Source organism: Myotis myotis, unplaced genomic scaffold (genome assembly GCF_014108235.1).
Source record: "Myotis myotis isolate mMyoMyo1 unplaced genomic scaffold, mMyoMyo1.p scaffold_m19_p_2, whole genome shotgun sequence".
Lineage (NCBI taxonomy): Eukaryota > Metazoa > Chordata > Mammalia > Chiroptera > Vespertilionidae > Myotis > Myotis myotis.
In genome coordinates this window covers 123,187,918-123,207,014 of record NW_023416324.1, presented here as the reverse complement: position 1 = coordinate 123,207,014, position 19,097 = coordinate 123,187,918, and the positions used below count along the sequence as shown (strand labels likewise).

The 19,097-nt window shown below is 38.0% G+C and overlaps 1 pseudogene; it reads right to left on the bottom strand.

Annotated features, from left to right (window-relative positions):
* Positions 1-467: 467 nt before the first annotated feature.
* Positions 468-17,611, bottom strand: LOC118675662 (annotated as a pseudogene).
* Positions 17,612-19,097: the final 1,486 nt, after the last annotated feature.

Here is a 19,097-nt window from a genome sequence, read left to right as displayed (position 1 = left end):
TTTTTGTGCACCAGGCCTCTAGTGTGTATATATATATTTCACTTTCAGTTCTACTTCTAATTTTTTTTACTATCTTTTCATTCATTTTAATTATACATGTTATAAACATACAAAACATTGCAATTATCTTGTTTAAACAGTCAATTATATTCTAAGAAATGTAAGTTACAAGAATAAAATTTTATTTTTTTAAGCATGTAGTTATCTTTCCTGATGTTTTCATTACTTTAGATGCATATTTTTATTTGGTATCATTTTTTATCTGCTTGCCAAATGTCTGGTATTGCAGGTTTCCTCAAAATGAATTCTTTTCGCTTTTTGTATGTCTAAACTATTTATTTTTTGCATTCTTTTTGAACAATATGATCACTGAGTATTAAAGTCTATTGTCAATATTTTCTCTCTGTCTCTATCTCTCTCTCTCTCTTTTCAGTATCCAAAATCTTTTTTTGTTTGTTTGTTTTTTTTTAATAATAAGGTAGCGGTGGCTGGTCTGAGACTCTTGCAAGCTTGAACTTCAAGCCCTTGGATCATATGTAGGTTTGCTGTGTGGTGAGGGGTTCCTAGGGCCTTGCAAAAAATGCCTGGACATCTCTGTACCTTTGTGAGCACCAAGACGGTGCCACAGCCTTTGGGGGAGTCCAGGGTCAGCTGGTCGAAGGTGAGGATTTTAGGATCTTGACCCCATCTTTGAGGATGTGGCTCCAATTCCACTGTTCACACAAAGTACACACACCATCAGTTTGGGCATCTCCTGGACACGCGTCATTGGTTATATTCCCACAACCACAGACATTTTGTCTTCCCGGCCAGGAAGCTTCATCTTCTCGATCATCTGAGAAAGGGACAGAAGCGGCCTGTTGGTGTGCTCATGAACAACCTTTTCAGCACCACTTGGTTGAGGTGGAGTTGGTTCGTCCCGCCAGAAACCTGTACAGTTTGACCAACAGCCTGAGGTAGATGCCCTGGCTCTTGGGCTCCTTGTGCAGAATCTTTCAGTCTTTGTTGTGGGAGATGGATGCTGACTCCCAGGATGGTGCCTCCTGTTCCACCAGGTCCTTCAATATTTCTGCTTAACCGGTTGGCGACATTTTCTTTCACATCTTTAACAATGTTGCTCCACTGTCTGAATTTTTCCAGTAAGAAGACTGTTATCTTCCTTATTTTTGTTTTTCTATACACAATTTGTCTTTTTTCCTCTGATGCTTTTAACACAATTCTCTTTATATCCTTTTAAGCAATTTCATTATGAAGTGTGTTAATGCAGTTTTCTTCACATTTTTTGTGTGCTTGAAGCTCATGTAGCTTCTTGCTATGTGGGTGTTTAATCTTCAAAAAATTTGGATTTTTTTTTGCCACTGTGTCTTCAAATTTACAGGAGTTGGCAGAAGTAGGTTTATAATTGTGAATACAGGAAGTGGTAAATAAATCTATTATAATCATAAACTGCATGTCTTTTTCCATACAACCAATTGTAAAACTACTTTTGCCTCACCCCTCTATTTGTATGCTCCTTCTCCACTATTTCAGAGATCCAATTTCATAAAAGGTTGATTGAAGTTGTTCCATAGCCCACTGGTGTTCTTTGTATTGTTAAGAAATTATTTTTTGTCTTAAATTGTAGATAGTTCCTATTACTATTTCTTCAATACCCTAAATTTTCATTTCAGATATTTTAGTTTATAGCGGTTTGATGTGGGTGTTTTTCATATCTTCAATATTTATACTTAACTTTTTAGACATATGTATTCCAGGAATAACTGTATTTATGTCCTTGGCTCTGCTAATTCTAACACATGTGTCAGTTTTAAGTTAGTTTAATTGATTAATTATTCTCAATATAGGTATTGTTTTCCTGCTTTGTTATTTGCATGTCTTCAAATCTTTGATTGGATGCCAGAACTTGTGGATTTTACTTGCTTAGTGGATGTTTTCCTATTCCTATAAATGTTCTTAAAGTTTATTCTTATATGCAGTTAAATTACATTGAAACAAATTCTTTCGGATCTTGCTTTTACAATTTGTGGCTCCATAAAAGTGCCCAGCATAGAGCTAATTATCCTCCCACTACTGAGACAAGACCTTCCTGAGTACTCATCCTAATGCTGCAGGCGTGATAAGTGCTTTAAATCTGGTTGTAGGAAACAGGTACTTTTTCTGGCCCTGTGTGAATGTTAAACACTGTTCCTTTTAATTCTTTTGAGTGGTTCTTTCAGTCTTTGAAACTTCCTCACATGCAAACATAAATCAATACTCTGGAATAATTAATATGAAACTTCTGCTTGAATCTAGGTTATTTCTCTGTGCAGTTCTCTCCTTTATCATGTTGTCAAGTGAACTCTAGCCTGTTTGTTCTCTCTGGAACTCAGCTTCCCCTTCCTCTGCCTGTGTTCTGCCTGTGTTCCTCTTCCCTTAACTGTGGCTTGGAAATTCTCTCATGGCAGTAAGCTAGGACATTTACTACAGGGCTCACCTCATTTGTTTCCCATCTCTCAGGGATCACTCTTTTTGGTTGCTTGATGCCCAGCACCTTGATTTGATATTTTTATTGTTGATGCTTCTTGCAGAAGGGTAAATCCAGTTCTTGTTACTTTATTTGACCTGATGCTGAAGTGCCAGCTGATCTTAATAATGAAGATGGGGCATAAGAAGAGTAAGAAACTCTATAGGTAATGCTTCTGTAGAAAATTCAGCTTATGGTAAATTATTAAATAAAAACTTTTTATATACACATATGTATGTAATTTAAACTACATTCCCCTACTCTAGAGATGTATCATTTTAATGAGAAATAAATTATATTCCAAATACTGTTCACTTAAAAAAAAGGGAGAGAGAGAAGAAAAAGAAAAGAAAAACAAATTTGGGTACAGCAAGAGCACCTGTCATTTAATACATGGTGATAATTTCACAGAAACTTGTATCTCAGATCCAGCCTCTACAAATCTTTTTATATCGGAACTATTCTTAGATCTTAAAGAATTTTCTGACCTCATCCTACTAAGGAAAAAAGTTTTGACTTTTCTCTGTCCAGCAATTTTTTAGACCAGATGTATAGTATAACGGATAGAATATGGAGTCAGGTGAAGTGATAAACCTTCTCATAAAATCATTTAATATTGTTAGTCCAGGAAATGTAACCTCCCTAAATGAGAGTTAATTTAGGAGGTCTTCATGAACATGGGGCATACAAAGATATCTACAAGATTCATTATCTATGAAAAAATTCTCAAAAGCAGTTTTGATATAGTTTACACCTAGATTGCTAATTTATTGTAAGGATATAGTTTACACCTAGATTGCTAATTATTAGTTGGCAAATAACCTAGGTTTCACTGCATTATGTATGAACACTGTGAGTCTTTTCAAGTTTAAAAGGCATTATTACAAATGCTAATAAAAAGAAAAGAGAAGAAAAGAATATCTTGAAAAATAGGAAACTCTTCTAGAAAAGATGGAAACATTTGAGTAAAAATAAATGGAAGCAAATAGTGGAAGAACTAACTCAGATCAGAAAGCAACTTTAAGGTGTTCAATGGCTTAAGTGACTCAATGTTATAAAAGTTTGTATTAGTTACTAAAATGAAATGATATAGCTAGTTAGAAAGATAGGCAGAATGAGGAGTTCCTATTACAATTGTTTTAAAATTCAAATAGTTTAGAGAAAATTTTATCAAAATGAGAAAAAGAAATTCTTCAAATCTAGGCCATTTACCTGTGATTTTCTGCAATTTTGTGCTTTAAACTTTCTAGACAGTCACTTTTTCACTGAAGATCAGGCTATCAGTAAAGTACAAAATGGTAATTAAAAATTTCTAGTTCAGTACCAAGCACACATTGTTCTTTTAATGAATCAGATTATCTCAACTTTGTAAGGATTAATTAGGTACTTGTAGCATTTCCTTTAAATTTCTCAGAATTCTATGCCACCAGATAACTAAGTGGCAGCCTTGTAAATTCAAAGAGTTAATAGAAGCTCAGAAAACCCATTACACTGAATTCCACTAGATGTTAGAAATGTTTAATTAGCTATGATATTATTAAAATATTATCATATATTTTCATTTACATTAACTAAGGTCTGTGTAATCACTACCATTGGGGAAAAAGGGGAAATTAAATATCACAATATTTTTTATTTTAGAAAAGAAATTAAAATGAAAGGAAAATCATTTTTGAAACCTGCAGTTTATATCTAAAATAAAAAAATAGTAAGATTTTATCATAGTTCATATTGTAAATTTGAAAACAATTATTTTGGAATAATTTTAGATTGATAGAAAAGTTGCAGAGACAGTACAAAGAGTTCCCATATACTTTGACTTAATTTCCTCTAATGCCAATATTGTATACAAGGACATTTATCAAAACTGAAAAATTAGATTGGTATCTACACTAATAAAAGAGAAACATGCAAATTGGTGTCACTCTGCTACCTTCCCATTGGCTAATCAGGGAGATATGCAAATTAACTGGCAGACAAGATGGCGGCCGGCAGCCAGGCAGCTGATGCAAACAGGGAGGCTTGCTTGCTTCAGTGACGGAGGACTCCAACGTTCCCCACCTGACTTGCCGGCCTCTCAGCTGCAACTCTAAGCAACTATGTTGCAAATACAGAAGCTAAACAAAACCCAAAAAACCTGCTTTACTCAGCTGGGCTTCAGCCAGCCGGACCGCAACATTGTATCAAATACAGATGGTAAACAAAGGCCAGAAATCTGTTTTCAGCAGCTGAGGCCTCAGAGCTAAAGCTGGCCCAGAATTTAAAAAAAAAGAAAGAGCCGAAACCGGTTTGGCTCAGTGGATAGAGCGTCGGCCTGCGGACTGAAGGGTCCCAGGTTCGATTCCGGTCAAGGGCATGTACCTGGGTTGCGGGCACATCCCCAGTAGGAGATGTGCAGGAGGCAGCTGATCGATGTTTCTCTCTCATCGATGTTTCTAACTCTCTATCTCTCTCCCTTTCTCTCTGTAAAAAATCAATAAAATATATTTAAAAAAAAAAAAAAGAAAGAAAAAAAGGAGTGGTTGGGAGCTTCAGTCACCCGTCAGCCTAAAAACGGCCCTCAGCCCCTCAGCCAGAGTGGCCAGGCACCCCAGTGGGGACCCCCAACCTGATCCAGGACACCCTTCAGGGCAAACCAGCCAGCCCCCACCCATGCACCAGGCCTCTACCCTATATAGTAAAAGGGTAATATGCCTCCCAGCACTGGGATCAGCGGAGCCGCGAGGCCTCCCGGCACCAGGATCAGCGTGACAGGGGGCAGCACCCAAACCCCCTGATCGCCCTGCAGCTCTGTGTGTGACAGGGTGCAGCGCCCCAACCCCCTGGTCGGCCCTGCTCTGTGGGTGATAGAGGGCGGCGTCCCAACCCCTCACCCCCCCGCCGCCATGGGCCCTGCTCTGTGTATAACCTCTCCATCAGCCCTGCCCTGAGTGTGACAGTGGCGGCGCCCCAACCCCCTGATCCGCCCTGCTCTGTGTGTGATGGGGGGCGGTGCCCCAACCCCCCTGATGGGCCCTGCTCTGTGAGTGACAGTGGGGAGCTGCTCAACCCCCTGATCGGCCCTGCTCTGTGTGTGACAGGGTACGGAGCCCCAATTCCCCTGATGGGCCCTGCTCTGTGCATGACAGGGGGGAGCTCCCCAACCCCCTGATCAGCCCTGCTCTGTGCCTGACAGGGGGTGATGCCGCAACTTCCCTATCGACCCTGCCTTGAGTGTGACAGGGGGCGGTGCCCCAACCCCCCAATAGGCCCTGCTCTGAGCCTGACCAGGGGCTGCACCTAGGGATTGGGCCTGCCCTCTGCCACCCGGGAGCAGGCCTAAGCCAGCAGGTCGTTATCTCCCGAGGGGTCCCAGACTGCGAGAGGGCACAGGCCGGGCTGAGGGACCCCCTCTCCCCCCCGAGTGCACAAATTTTTGTGCACTGGGCCTCTAGTAATACTATAAAACAAACTGCAGATTTTACTAATATTTTATCTTGTTATATATTCCAGAATTCATTCTAGGACACCACCTCACTTTTCTTCATCAAGTATGCTAGTCTCTTTCAATTGGTGAGTTTTCCAGTCTTTCATTGTTGTTTACAACCTTGAAAAATTTAAAAGTATTGATCTTTTGATTTGGTTTTATCTGATATTTATTCACAATTAGGAATTCTCAATTGATTTTTGGAAAGAATATTTCAAGGCAAAGTGTGCTTCTTATCACATCATATCAAGGGACCTATCATATCAACATGTCTTGTTACTGGTGGTGTCAACTTAGATCACTTGGTTAGTGTGGAGTCTGACTGTAAACTTCTTGTTTGTCTCTTTTCATATTCTATTATTTGGAAGCAAGTAACTAAAATCCAGCCCACATTCCAGTTGAGAATTAAGCTCCACCTCCTGGAGGAAGGAGGCTCTACATAAATTATTTAGAATTTTTATGAAGGAAGATTTTTTCTTTCTCCCCCATTTGCTTATTTGTTCAATTAATTATGTATATTAGGATGTACTCATGGATGTTTACTTTGCTCTTTGACATTATAAATACTGTTACTACTAAGAGTCCAATACTACTGCTATTTATTTTGTTGCTTGAATGATTCCTGCTTTGACCCTTTGGGGCACTTTCTGGTTGGCTCCTGTGTCCTTTGGAGATACCTCCATATTCTTCTCCTTTTTCTTAAACACTACCTTACTTTATGGCACTAGATAATGTTCCAGGCTCATCTTGCATTTTCCCTATTCAGTCCTAGAATTAGTCCTTCCTCCGAGTAGCCTTGGTTCTTATTATGGGAGAAGAATTAGAAAAAAAATCTGGGCACTAGATATCCTATTGTCACTGCTTCTCTATCCTCCCAGCAGACGGAGCTAAGAAATATATGTATTATACAAACCCATGTATACACATTTTTAAAATTGTGTGTGTGTGTGTGTGTATGTTTGTGTGTGTACCTAAGTTCATGTTGCTATCTCTGACTCTAATTCAACACCACAGGGTTTATTTTATCTACCCCACACTCACTTGTAACTTTCATCACTGATAGTGAGAAACCTGGTTCCCATTATCTACAATTTATTTACTTATTTGAACAACGTGCAGAGCAGCCCCAGAATTCCTAGTTCATAACTCTATAAAAATTAAATTTACCAAAGAAAGTATAGTGTATATGTACAGTTCATTTTCTTTTTAGCCTTACAGTATCCAATCAAAACAGTGTTTTTTGAAGGTAAGTTAGCTTATTTTTTCCTCCAATAATGTAGTTTAAAAGAGAGTTATTTTGAGCAAAAAGCACTAATATAGATTATATGGAATTTAGAAATGTAATGTTGCAAAGGTTCATTTTGAAGATGTTTGTCATTAATTTTTACAAGAAATTATAAACCAGTATTCTAAACCATTATAATTCATCATAATTATAACTCACCCCAATATTGTCAGAACTCTATGTCCTTTGAGTGAGCAATTAGAGCACTACCCCAAGTCTTCCTATTGGGGTGAAGGCAGAGTTGGGGAAGGTTACCTGATGTAACTTTTATTATATTCAGCCATTATAGCATAATGCTTCCTCCTACCTTAACTGAGCTGCTTTAGGCTGGTACCCTTCTTGTGGTAGTTTTGATATGATCATATTTTAATGTCACATATTCCCAATGCATGCTTTATTATATCTATATTATAGAAGATGAAATTGCAATCTTGAAAGTAACTTGCCCAAGGTCATAGGGCTTGCAAGTAACAGAGCTGAGTCTAGAATTAAGCTCTATCCAAAGTCTGAAATATGAAAAATTATTATATTCAGGTTAGGACATTCCTCAATGTCCTATAGAGGAATACAGTGTGGCTGGGTTTATGGTTAAAGTAGCTAGATTATTTTGCATTAGTCAATGAACATTTTTATAGTCTTTTTAGTCACCTTTTGCCTATTTACTTATTGTCAGTGGGCTCAACCAATGCAGTCTAAAGCTATTAAGACCTAAAGAATATAAAGTAGGGTCTTATCTAGCCAAATTCCCCATATTGACAATTTGTCTTTAACTTTGTCTTTAAATAATTTGTCATGGTCATCTCATAATGCAATTTAAATAGATAGGATCTACTTGAATATTTTGCTATAAGCTTGAACATGTAAACTATGAATTGTAATTTTATTACAAAATATTTTAAGTCACTATCCTTTTTATAAAGTAAGAATTTGAGAGTATCTAGTATGTGCTCATTGGGGCACTTGCATGAATAAAGAATTTTCTGAAAAGAGTTCTGGTTCTACCTAGTGCAAAGTTTATCAAATTATTGGTGATAATAGAAAAGCTTATTTTCTTCCCCTAAAAATCAGTCATGGATTAATAACTCTATAAAATAATTTTCTAGAGAAATAAAATTTTAAGAATAACAATAGAAGCTCCAGTTTTTATTTTATTTTTCAAACGTAAAATTATGCAAAGTGACATTAACGTTTCTAGACACGTTTTCTCAATTTTTCTATTTTCCTCTTTGTGGATTGGTAACAAACATTTGTTTACTAGCATTGATCTATGGAACATATTGGTACCTGAGCAGAGGATTTCTTTAGAAAACTTCAGCTCAGTGTTAGTGTCCACCAGAATCAAAGTCAGATTTCACTGGCATAATAGCACTTTTTTTTTTCCTCAACATCTTAACACTTACTTACTTTTTTAGCAATCTAGATTACTGGAAAGTATTGTATATGAAACACATCACTCTTCTTTGCTCTAGTATTGCCTTTGCAGAAATATAAATGCTAGTGGCATATTGAGCAATAATTATATGCTAAGTACAGTTCTAAGTACCTTATGTATAGTAATTTAATCCTCTCAATATTAAATAGGTACTATTATCATTCCCACTTTACAGAAACAAAAATGAGGTACAAAGAGATTGACTTGCCATGATCACACAGCAAGTGAGTGGCAAAGTCGAGATTCAAACCCACCAGCCTGGCTGCAAGGTCTGTGTCCTTAACCACAACATCATACTGCTATATAAAACAAAACAATCCTCCCCCCCCCCCCAAAAAAAAAAAAAACTATCTGGAAAGGTCTTTGTTGTTTATTTAAAATTGACTTCCAGGTACATGTTTTAAAATGTTACTCAATATCTATCATTTATAGAGCCATTTCTAACTAGAAGGGACAATTCAAAATTTATAGAATTATAAACACTATTTTTCCTTCTTTGTTTTTGCTGCTAGATACCTGGGAACTAAGGTCTAGGCTCAAAATCATGGATTTTCTCTAGTGTCTGATTTTTCTTTTCTTTTTTTTCTTTTGTTAAGTAGTGTTAACATGTTGCAGGTATTTTTATCAGCCACTTCAAATTCCTTTTGCTTGACTAAGTAAGCTAATTAATGTTCTAAGGTACTTCTGTCATGTGATTTGCAGCTTCCAATCTGCAGTCATTGAGAATAATTTTTAAAAGACTGAACAGATGTATTAGTATTCTAAGGCGGCCAAAACAAATGATCATAAACTGGTTGGTCTGAAAGCAAGATATCTGCAGGGTCATGTTTCCTCTGGAGGCTCCAGAGGAGAATCCATTCTTTGCTTCTTTCAGCTTCCTGTGTTTAATGACATTCTTTTTAAAAAATATTTTTTTATTGATTTCAGTGTGGAAAGGAGAGAGAGAGAGAGAGAGAGAGAGAGAGAGAGAGAGAGAGAGAGAGAGAGAGAGAGAGAGAGAGAGAATATCAATGATGAGAGAATCATAGATCGGCTGCCTCCTGTATGCCTCACACTCGGGATTGAGCCGCAACTTGGGTATGTGACCGGACTGGAAATCGAACCGTGACCTCCTAGCTCATAGGTTGATGCTCAATCACTGAGTCACACCAGCCAGACTGATGATGTTCTTAACTTGTGGCTATCACTGCAGTCTCTGCCTTCATGATCACATTGCCTCCTCCTCTTCTCTGTGTCTGTCACCTCTGCATGTCTCTTCTAAGGACATTGTCTTTGGATTTAGGACCAAATCAAATAATCCAGGATGTTCTGATCTCAGGAGCTTTAACTTAATTACATCTGCAGACACCCTTTTCCCAAATAAGGTAACATTCATAGGTTTTGGAATTAGGACATTGACACATCTTGTTGGGGACCACCATTCAAGCTACTGTAATAAGCAGTGGTAGTTGGAGGTGTCTTCCTATAAGTACACTGCATTACATGGACTTTGTGACTTAAATGTTGTATGTAAAAAGCCTTTTATTTTTTGCCCATTTCCTGGCTCTTAGCTTTGTTCTGAATGCTTAAATTTGCCAGGGACCTGGGTTTCATTCAAGTAAAGTTGAGAGATGTACAGTATCTTAATTTTTGTCTTAAAGTTTTATAAAGAAACTTACATTATCCTCCATATTCATCTTTCTGAGAAGCAGTATAAAATAGTTCTTGAAAGCATAGACTGTAACAGGTTTACCTGGATTCAAATCCTTACTCACTACTATTAACTACATTACCTTAAGCAATTGTCTTCATCTTTATGTGCCCTTATCATAAGGTTAACAATCTTATACACACACACACGCACACACACACACACACACACACGCACACACACACACAGCTATACAAAGGTTAAAACAGTGCCTACACTGTGAGAAACAATGTGTCGTATTATTAGCTCTTACTCTGAAGAACAGCTTTAGTCTTCTTTCAGAATAACTCCATTATAAGCTCAGGTACCTAACCCTTTCTTAGATTTTGTGCCTAAAAAGATTTGCAAAATTTTCAAATAGGAGTGATTGCGAAGTACTGAAAATTTTAGACATAAAAAAATCACTAGAGAGAATGTAAAGCCATAAAGGAAGCCTGTAATTTTGAGTAAAATAAAAATGAACATTTTGCTTGGGTAGGTTTGAGACATGGGAAATTATGTACATTCTAATGGAGAGGACCAGAAGATTTTTCATAAATCCAGATGATTTTTCATAAAAGTTAGTCTTTTATCTTTAGGTCCCTGACTCTAATCCAACTTACAACAAAAATAATTGAAAATCATTATATCTAAAAACTATTAAGCACCACCTCTGAAAAAAAGTTGTTTGCCTCACTCTGGTTTCCAGGTGGTGACAATCATTATTACATTGAACACTCACCACTTGGCCACCTACATAGCAAGGTGAGAGGGCAAATGGGTTGAAGACAAAATGTCTGTCTCTTTCTCAAGGGTCCTCTGAGAAACTTGGCAGGCGGTAGAAAAGAAGTTTAGCTTTCTACCTCTGCTAAATGTAATCCAGAAATAAGTGAATGTCAGTTTGGATACTGGGATCCCAACACTTTTCAGCCATCACATCCACCTTTTTAATAAGTTACAATTCATGTTAAGAAAAATTGTAAAACTAGCTTCATTAGGTATAATTTGCACAACATAAAATTCAGCTGTTTTAAATGTGTAAGTCAATGATTTAGGCAAATTGATAGAATTGTGAAATGATTGCCTCATGCAGTTTTAATGGAGAAGTTAAAGATGTATATATGTCCCATATAATAAAAGGCTAATATGCAAATCGACTGAACAGTGGAACGACTACATGCTATGATGCACACTGACCACCAGGGGAGACGTTCAATGCAGGAGCTTCCCCCTGGTGGTCAGTGCGCTCAGCCAGAAGCTGGGCTCATGGTTGGCGAGTGCAGCGGTGGTAGCAGGAGCCTCTCCTGCCTCCTAGGCAGCACTAAGGATGTTCCACTACCAGCTTAGGCCTGCTCCCCCGGTCCCGGTGATCCCGGATTGCGAGAGGCAGTTGGACATCCCCTGAGGACTCCTAGACTGTGAGAGGGCACAGGCTGGGCTGAGGGACCCCCCGAGTGCACGAATTTCATGTACCAGGCCCCTAGTATATCTATATCTATAACTATATCATCTATATCTATATCTATCTACAATAATAAAAACATAATATGCTAATTAGACCGGACAGCTGAACGACCTTCTGGACAAAACCGCAGTGGCAGTGGCAGAGGCGGTTAGGGGTGATCAGGCAGGCAGGCCAGTGGTTAGGAGCCAGTGATCCTGGATTATGAGAGGGTGCAGGCCGGGCTGAGGGACCCCCCTGCACACCATTTCATATATATATATTAGAGGCCCGGTGCATGAAATCCTGCAAGTGGGAGGGGTCCCTCAGCCCAGCCTGTACCCTCTCCAATCTGGGATCCCTTGGGGGATGTCCAACTGCCTCTCGCAATCCGCTTTCCTGCTTGTCTGCCTGATTGCCCCTAACCACTCTGCCTGCCTGCCTGATGCCCCTAACTGCTCCCCTGCTGACCTGATCACCCCTAAATGCCTCTGCCTCACCCCACACCTGAGACCCAGGCTTCCTTCCCTCTGGCCAGCCGCAGGCACCCAGGACCCCGGCTGGCTTCACCCAGGCTGGCTGCAGCTGCAGGGGACCATGGGCAGGCGGCTTCACCCGGGTTGCAGCCTCAGGTGCCAGGGACTGTGGGGCAGGCGGCTTGTCCCTCTCCCGGGCCACAGCCACAGGCGCTGGTGCCTGGGTCTGCAGGGTGGGCAGCTTGTCCCTCTCCTGGGCTGCAGCCTGAATGGTCCCCATTCCTCTCTCCCCAGTGTTGAGTGTCTGAGCTGTTACAGCATGATAGTGTGAGGGTGTGATGACCATTTGCATATTAACTCTTTATTATATAGGATATACATACATATATGTGTATATTCTTATTTAAAAGAAGATAATAACTAAGGCACTGAGGGAGAGAGGTGAGAAACAGCAGGAGAAATAGTATTTTAAAATTTGATTAGATTTAAAATATAATTTAATACATTTGTGTAGTATTTTGAGTTGTCATTGTTTAAATTTTTATTTATAAATGATCTAATATTGTAAATATCTTAATGAATTACATCAAAGGTCTTCTTGCCGTAATAATGCTTTAACATAATGCATTATGCAAGGTAGGCACTCAAATACTTAGTTTGGAAAAGAAATAAAATTATTCATCCTTATATTTCTTCCATGTCTAAGTATTTCATATTCATGTCAAAAAAGTTTAAATACTAACATGGAGAAATTTGAGTGTGTTATGGGTATAGGGGCAGAAAAGCCACACCTTCCCTTTTAAAGTGCATTATTTATTAATAACTAATTACATAGTGTTTATGATTGGCACTGTCCTAAGGACTTATTAAATGATTAAATATTCTTATTTAATCCTCACCACTCTTTGCAGCTGAGAAAATGAAGATATGTGGAAGTGAAGTAACTTCTCAGGGTTACACATGGAGGAGCTCTGATTAGAATTTAGGCAGTCTGGATCTGGAATAATTGTTCTTATCTAACCAAAACTACTTTCTTTTTGACAATCATTTTTTTTAATTGTTAAATCAATATCTAGCCTTAAGAAAGACCTAATTTCTTTATTGTTTTAACCACACACACTAACTGAATTCCATGACTAGGCATTTGGGTGACATGCCATCAGCACAAGTTTCTGGGCCCTACTGATCTTCAACTCATTCTGTACGTCTCCAACTCTAGCTTCATTCAAATATTTATTTTTTGAACTCAAACACTCAGCCTATTGAGCAATATCAAATACAAACTAATTGTTGTGCCATGTGGCACTGTTTCAGGTGTTTGCTATACAACCTCAACTATGCTCTCACCATTGTTCAGGGGTCTTCTTATCCTTAATTTCTTTTCTTTCTTATATCTCACAGTGGCTACACACCTTTGTTTATTAGTTCAAATTCTATTAAAACCTTCTATCCTTTTCTGTTTCAATAGATGAGAAATGATTAGCAGTTCCAAATCTTCAGAGATTAGATAGCACAAGAACTAAAAACTGCCCATGAGTTTAATAACTAGGTGGTTTGTGGTATTTTGGAAAGAAGAATTTCAATATACAGTTGGTCCTTGAAAATCATGGGTTTGAATTATGCAAGTCCACTTACATGTGGATTTTTTAAATAAATGTTGGAAATGTATTTTATTTATGATTTTCTTAATATTTACTTTCTCTAGCTTAATTTATTGTATGAATACAGTACATAATAGATATAAGATGCAAAATATGTGTTGATTGTTTATGTTATTAGTAAAGCTTTTGGTCAAGGATGGACTATTTTAATAGTTAAGTTTTGGAGAAGTCAAAGCTATGTGGAGATATTCAGCTAGGTGGAGGGTCAGTACCCCTAGCCCCTTTGTTTTTCAAGAGTCAACTATAGTAGGAACATAAGCCAGGCCACAGTGCATTGAACAATGAATGGGATAATTTTTCAAGAACTTGAAAGTGAAGAAAGAGGAGTGTTACATTCAAGGAAGAGAGAATTGAAGGCAAGGCTACCACTCACCTATACAAGCATACCCTGGAGATATTTTGGTTTCAGTTCCAGACCACCAAAACAAAGCAAATATTGCAATAAAGTGAGTCACATGAGTTTTTTGGTTTCTCAGTACAAAAAAAAGTTATGTTTACACTATACTATAGCCTATTAATTATGCAATTGTGTTATGTCTAAAAAATGTACATACCTTAATTTAAAAATACTTTATTGCTAAATAAAAGCTAACATTTGACTCTTCAATTAATAATTATCTTTATGCTGGTGGAGGGTCTACCTTGATGTTGATTGCTACTCACTGACTAGGGTGGTGGTTGCTGAAGATTAGGGTAGCTGTGGCAATTTCTTAAAATAAGACAGTGAAGTTTTCCGCATTAACTCTTTATTTCACAGATCATTTCTCTTGTGTATACATGCAATGCTATTTGATAGCATTTTATTCACAGTAGAACTTCTTTAAAAATTGGAGTTAATTCTCTCAAACTCTGCTGCCTCTTTATCAACTAAGTTTATGTAATATTCTAAATAGTTTGTTGTCATTTCAACAATCTTTACAACACTTTCATCAGGAATAGATTCCATCTTAAGAAACCACTTTCTTTGCTCAGCCATAAGAACCAATTCCTCATTCATTAAAATTTTATTATGAGATAAGGAGAGACTGTAGAACCAAGATAGTGTCATAGATAAACACTGGTACTCAATCCTGCCCCATCCAATTTGCAGCCCCACCCAAGCTGTTCACAGTGGCTTTTCCATATGAATGGCCTGTTCTGGCTTAGGCTTCAGAAATTCCTAAAATCTCTCAAACAAGAAGCAGCTGGCGTCAGCATGCCCCATACCTATCAATAAGAGACCCAAGACCTGGCACTAGCACCAACTGGTCCTCACAACCAATTTCCTGAAAGTCAACTCCTCCCAGTGATGCCAACAACTATCAAGGTTCAACTATAACAAGACTGTGCACACAGCCCCCACAGGGGTGCACCTAGAGTGCCCAGCTCAGGTGACAGGAGAAGCTGAGCTACTGGGCCCTACAGGACATCTTCTACACAAGGCCACTCTACCAATTCCAGGAGACATAGCAGCACTACCTAATACATAGAAATAAACACAGGTAAGCAGCCAAAATGCAGAGACAAAGAAACATGTTACAAATGAAAGAACAAAAGAAATCACCAAATGAAATGGAAGCAAGCAAACTACTGGATACAGAGTTCAAAACAATGGTTATAAGATTGCTCAAGATTCTTAATGAGGGACTCAATGAGAGCTTCAAGGAACTTAGTGAGACTTTCAAGGATCTTAGTGAGAATTTCAGACATTAAAAAGGACCAGTCAGAAATTAACATATACTAACTAAAAAAAGGATAATTTACAGGGATTCAACAGTAGAGTAAAGGATTATGAGAATCAAATCGATGATCTGGAATATGAGGGGGCAAAAATCACCCAATTAGAAGAGCAAAAAGAAAACATAATCCAAAAATATGAAGATAGTGTAGGGAGCCCCTGGGACAACTTCAAGCATACGAACATTCACATTATGCCAGTGCCAGAAGGAGGAGAGAGAGAGCAAGATATTGAAAACTGATTTGAAGCAATAATGACAGAAAAATTCCCCTACCTGGTGAAAATAATACTAAAATACAGGAAGCAAAGAGAATCCCAAATAACCCAAAGAGGCCCATATCAAGATATATCATAATTAAAATACCAAGGGAGAATCTTAAAAGCAGCAAGAGAAAAGCAGTTACATACCTATGAGGGAGCACCCATATGACTGTCAGCTGATTTCTCAACAGAAACTTTGCAGGGCAGAAGGGAGTGGCAAAAAACATTCAAAGTAATAAATAGCAAGAACCTACAACCAAGATTACTCTGCCTAGCAAAGCTATCATTCAGAATTGAAGGTCAGATAAAGAGCTTCACAGATAAGAAAAAAGCTAAAGGAGTTCATCACCACCAAACCAGTATTACACAAAATGTTGAAGGGTCTTCTTTAAGAAGAGGAAGAAGAAGAACAAGGAGGAGGAGGGGGAGGGGAGAGGGAGGGAGAGAAAGAAGAAGAAAAAGAAGGGAAGATGAAGAAAAAAGATAAAAAAATGAACAACAGAATGGAAATAAATACATACCTATCACCCACAATTGAATATAAAAATCAAAATAAATGAACAAGGAATCTAATGAACAAAATAAACTGTTGAATAACAGAACCAGAGGCATTGGAAAATGGAAGAGACTGAAGAATATCAGAGGGAAGTGGGGAGGGGAACAGGAAGAGATTAACCAAAGATCTTATATGGATTTATGCATTACCTATAAACACAGACAATAGGGTGGTGAAGGCCTAGGTGGGGCAGGAACTGGATGCAAGGGACAATGGGGACAGAAACAGGGACATCTGTAATATTCTCAATAATAAAGACTTTTAAAAAATAAGAAAACTTGAAAAACAATTTATCATGAGATTGTAGCAATGCAATCACATCTTCAGGCTCAACTTCTAATTCTAGTTCTCTTGCTATTTCCACCACATTTGCAGTTACTTCCTCCATGGAGGTCCTTCAACTCCTCAAAGTCATCCATGAAGGCTCAATCAACTTCTTCTAACCTGTTAATGCTGATATTTTGATCCCTTCTCATGAATCAGAAATATTCCTAATGGCATTTGGAATGATGAATCCTTCCCAAAAGTTTTTCGATTTACCTTGCCCATGTCCATCCGAAAACTCACTATCTCTGGCAGCTACAGCCTAACAAAATGTATCTTTAAAGAAAAACACTTAGGGTGACCAGGAACATTGAAACTGAGCAGTAATATCTTGAAAAGAATCTTTTTATCTAAGTAGTAGGTCTCAAGAGTGGGCCTAAAATATTCAGTGAACCATATTATAAACAGATGTGCTATCATCAGGCATTGTTCTTTTATTTTTAGAGCACAGAGTAGATTCAGTGTAGTTCTTAAGGGCCCAACATTTCAGAATGATAAATGAGTATTGGATTCAATTTAAGGTTAATAGCTGCATTAGCATGTGCAAGAGATTCAGCCTGTCCTTTGAAGCTGGGCATTGACTTCTAGCTAGCTATGAAAATCCTTGAAGACATCTTCTTCCAATGTAAGCCTGTTTCACCTACATTGAAAATTGTTTTTAGTGTAGCCACCTTCATTAATTAGCTAAGTCTTCCAGATAGCTTGTTGCTTCACTTTGCACATTTATGTTATGGAATCAGCATCTTTCCTTAAAGCTCATTAACCAACCTCTGTTAGCTTCAAACTTTTCTTCTGCAGCTTCACCTCTCTCAGCCTTCATGTAATTGAAGAGTTAGGGCCTTGTTCTGTATCAGGCTTTGAATTAAGGAAATGTGGCTGGTTTCATCCTCTACATAGGTCACTAAAATATTTTCCATATCATCAATAAGGCTCTGTTGCTTTCTTATCATTCATGTGTTCAGTGGTGTAACACTTTTAATTCCCTTCAAGAACTTTTCCTTTGCATTCACTAGTTGGCTAACTGGCATAAGAGGTCCAGCTTTTGACCCATCTCACTTTCTACATGTTTTCCTCACTAAGCTTAATAATTTCTAGCTTTTGATATAGTGTGAGAAGTGATTTTCCTTTCATTTGAATACTTACAGGCCATTGTAGGTAATTACTTGGCCTAATTTCAATATTGTTGTGTATTAGAGAATAAGGAGGCCCAATCACAGGGAGAGAGTTGGGGAATGCCTTGTCAGTGGAGCACTCAGAACACACATTTATTAAGTTAGCTGTCTTATCTGAGTGCAGTAGGTGACATCCCCAATTGTAATAGTGACATCGGAGATCACTGATCATAAATCACCATAATATAATAATGAAAAAGTTTGAAATATTGTGACATTACCAAAATGTGACACATAGATATGAAGTGACTAAATGCTGTTGGAAAAAATGCTGATAGACTTGCTTAATCCAGGGTTGCCACAAACCTTTGATTTGTAAAAAAAAAAAAAAATGCAGTATCTTCAAAGCCCAATGTGAAGTACAATGAGGTAGTGCCTACACAGTCATGTGCTGCATAAAGATATTTTGGTCAGTAATGGACCACATGTATGATGGTGGTCCCATAAGAATATAAGGAGCTGGAAAATTCCTGTTGCCAAGTGATATGTATCTACCTTAAACTCAGAGGACAGTACATTATCCATGTGTCTGTGGTGGTACTGGTGTAAACAGACCTACTTTGCTGCCAGTCATAGAAAAGTATAGCACATTCAATTACTGAAGTAGGTTATACCATCTAGGTTTGTATATGATGCTCACCTAATGACTTGTGTCTGGTCATATCTCCATTATGAAGTATCACATGACTGTATAGTGCCCTTCTTTAGATTACAAAGAAGTGTGTTCTCATGGTGGACACACTAATTAGGATTTAAAGTTTGATGAGAAGGATCTTTGTAGAAAGGGAAAAAGTTCTTCTAGAGACAAATGGCCTCATTTTTCCTCTTTGTTGGGCATACCTTATGTAGTGTATAGCCTATAAAATTGCAGTTGTGTTGCGTGAGGAAGGGGTTTGTGAAACTAGTTCTTATAGTGACTTTTTTTTAAAATTCCTCAGCAGTCTGGATGTAGTAATGGAGAAGGCAAATTAATTGATTCTAGGTTGAAGTTTTGCCATGTAAGCACGGTAAAATCAATCACAAAGGGACAAGATAGCTAATAACACTGGCAAGTTTCATGGATAGTGGGTCTAAGATAGATAGCCAAGGATGATGTGGCAGACATGATTATCAATCCTTTTTTTCCCCATGTGA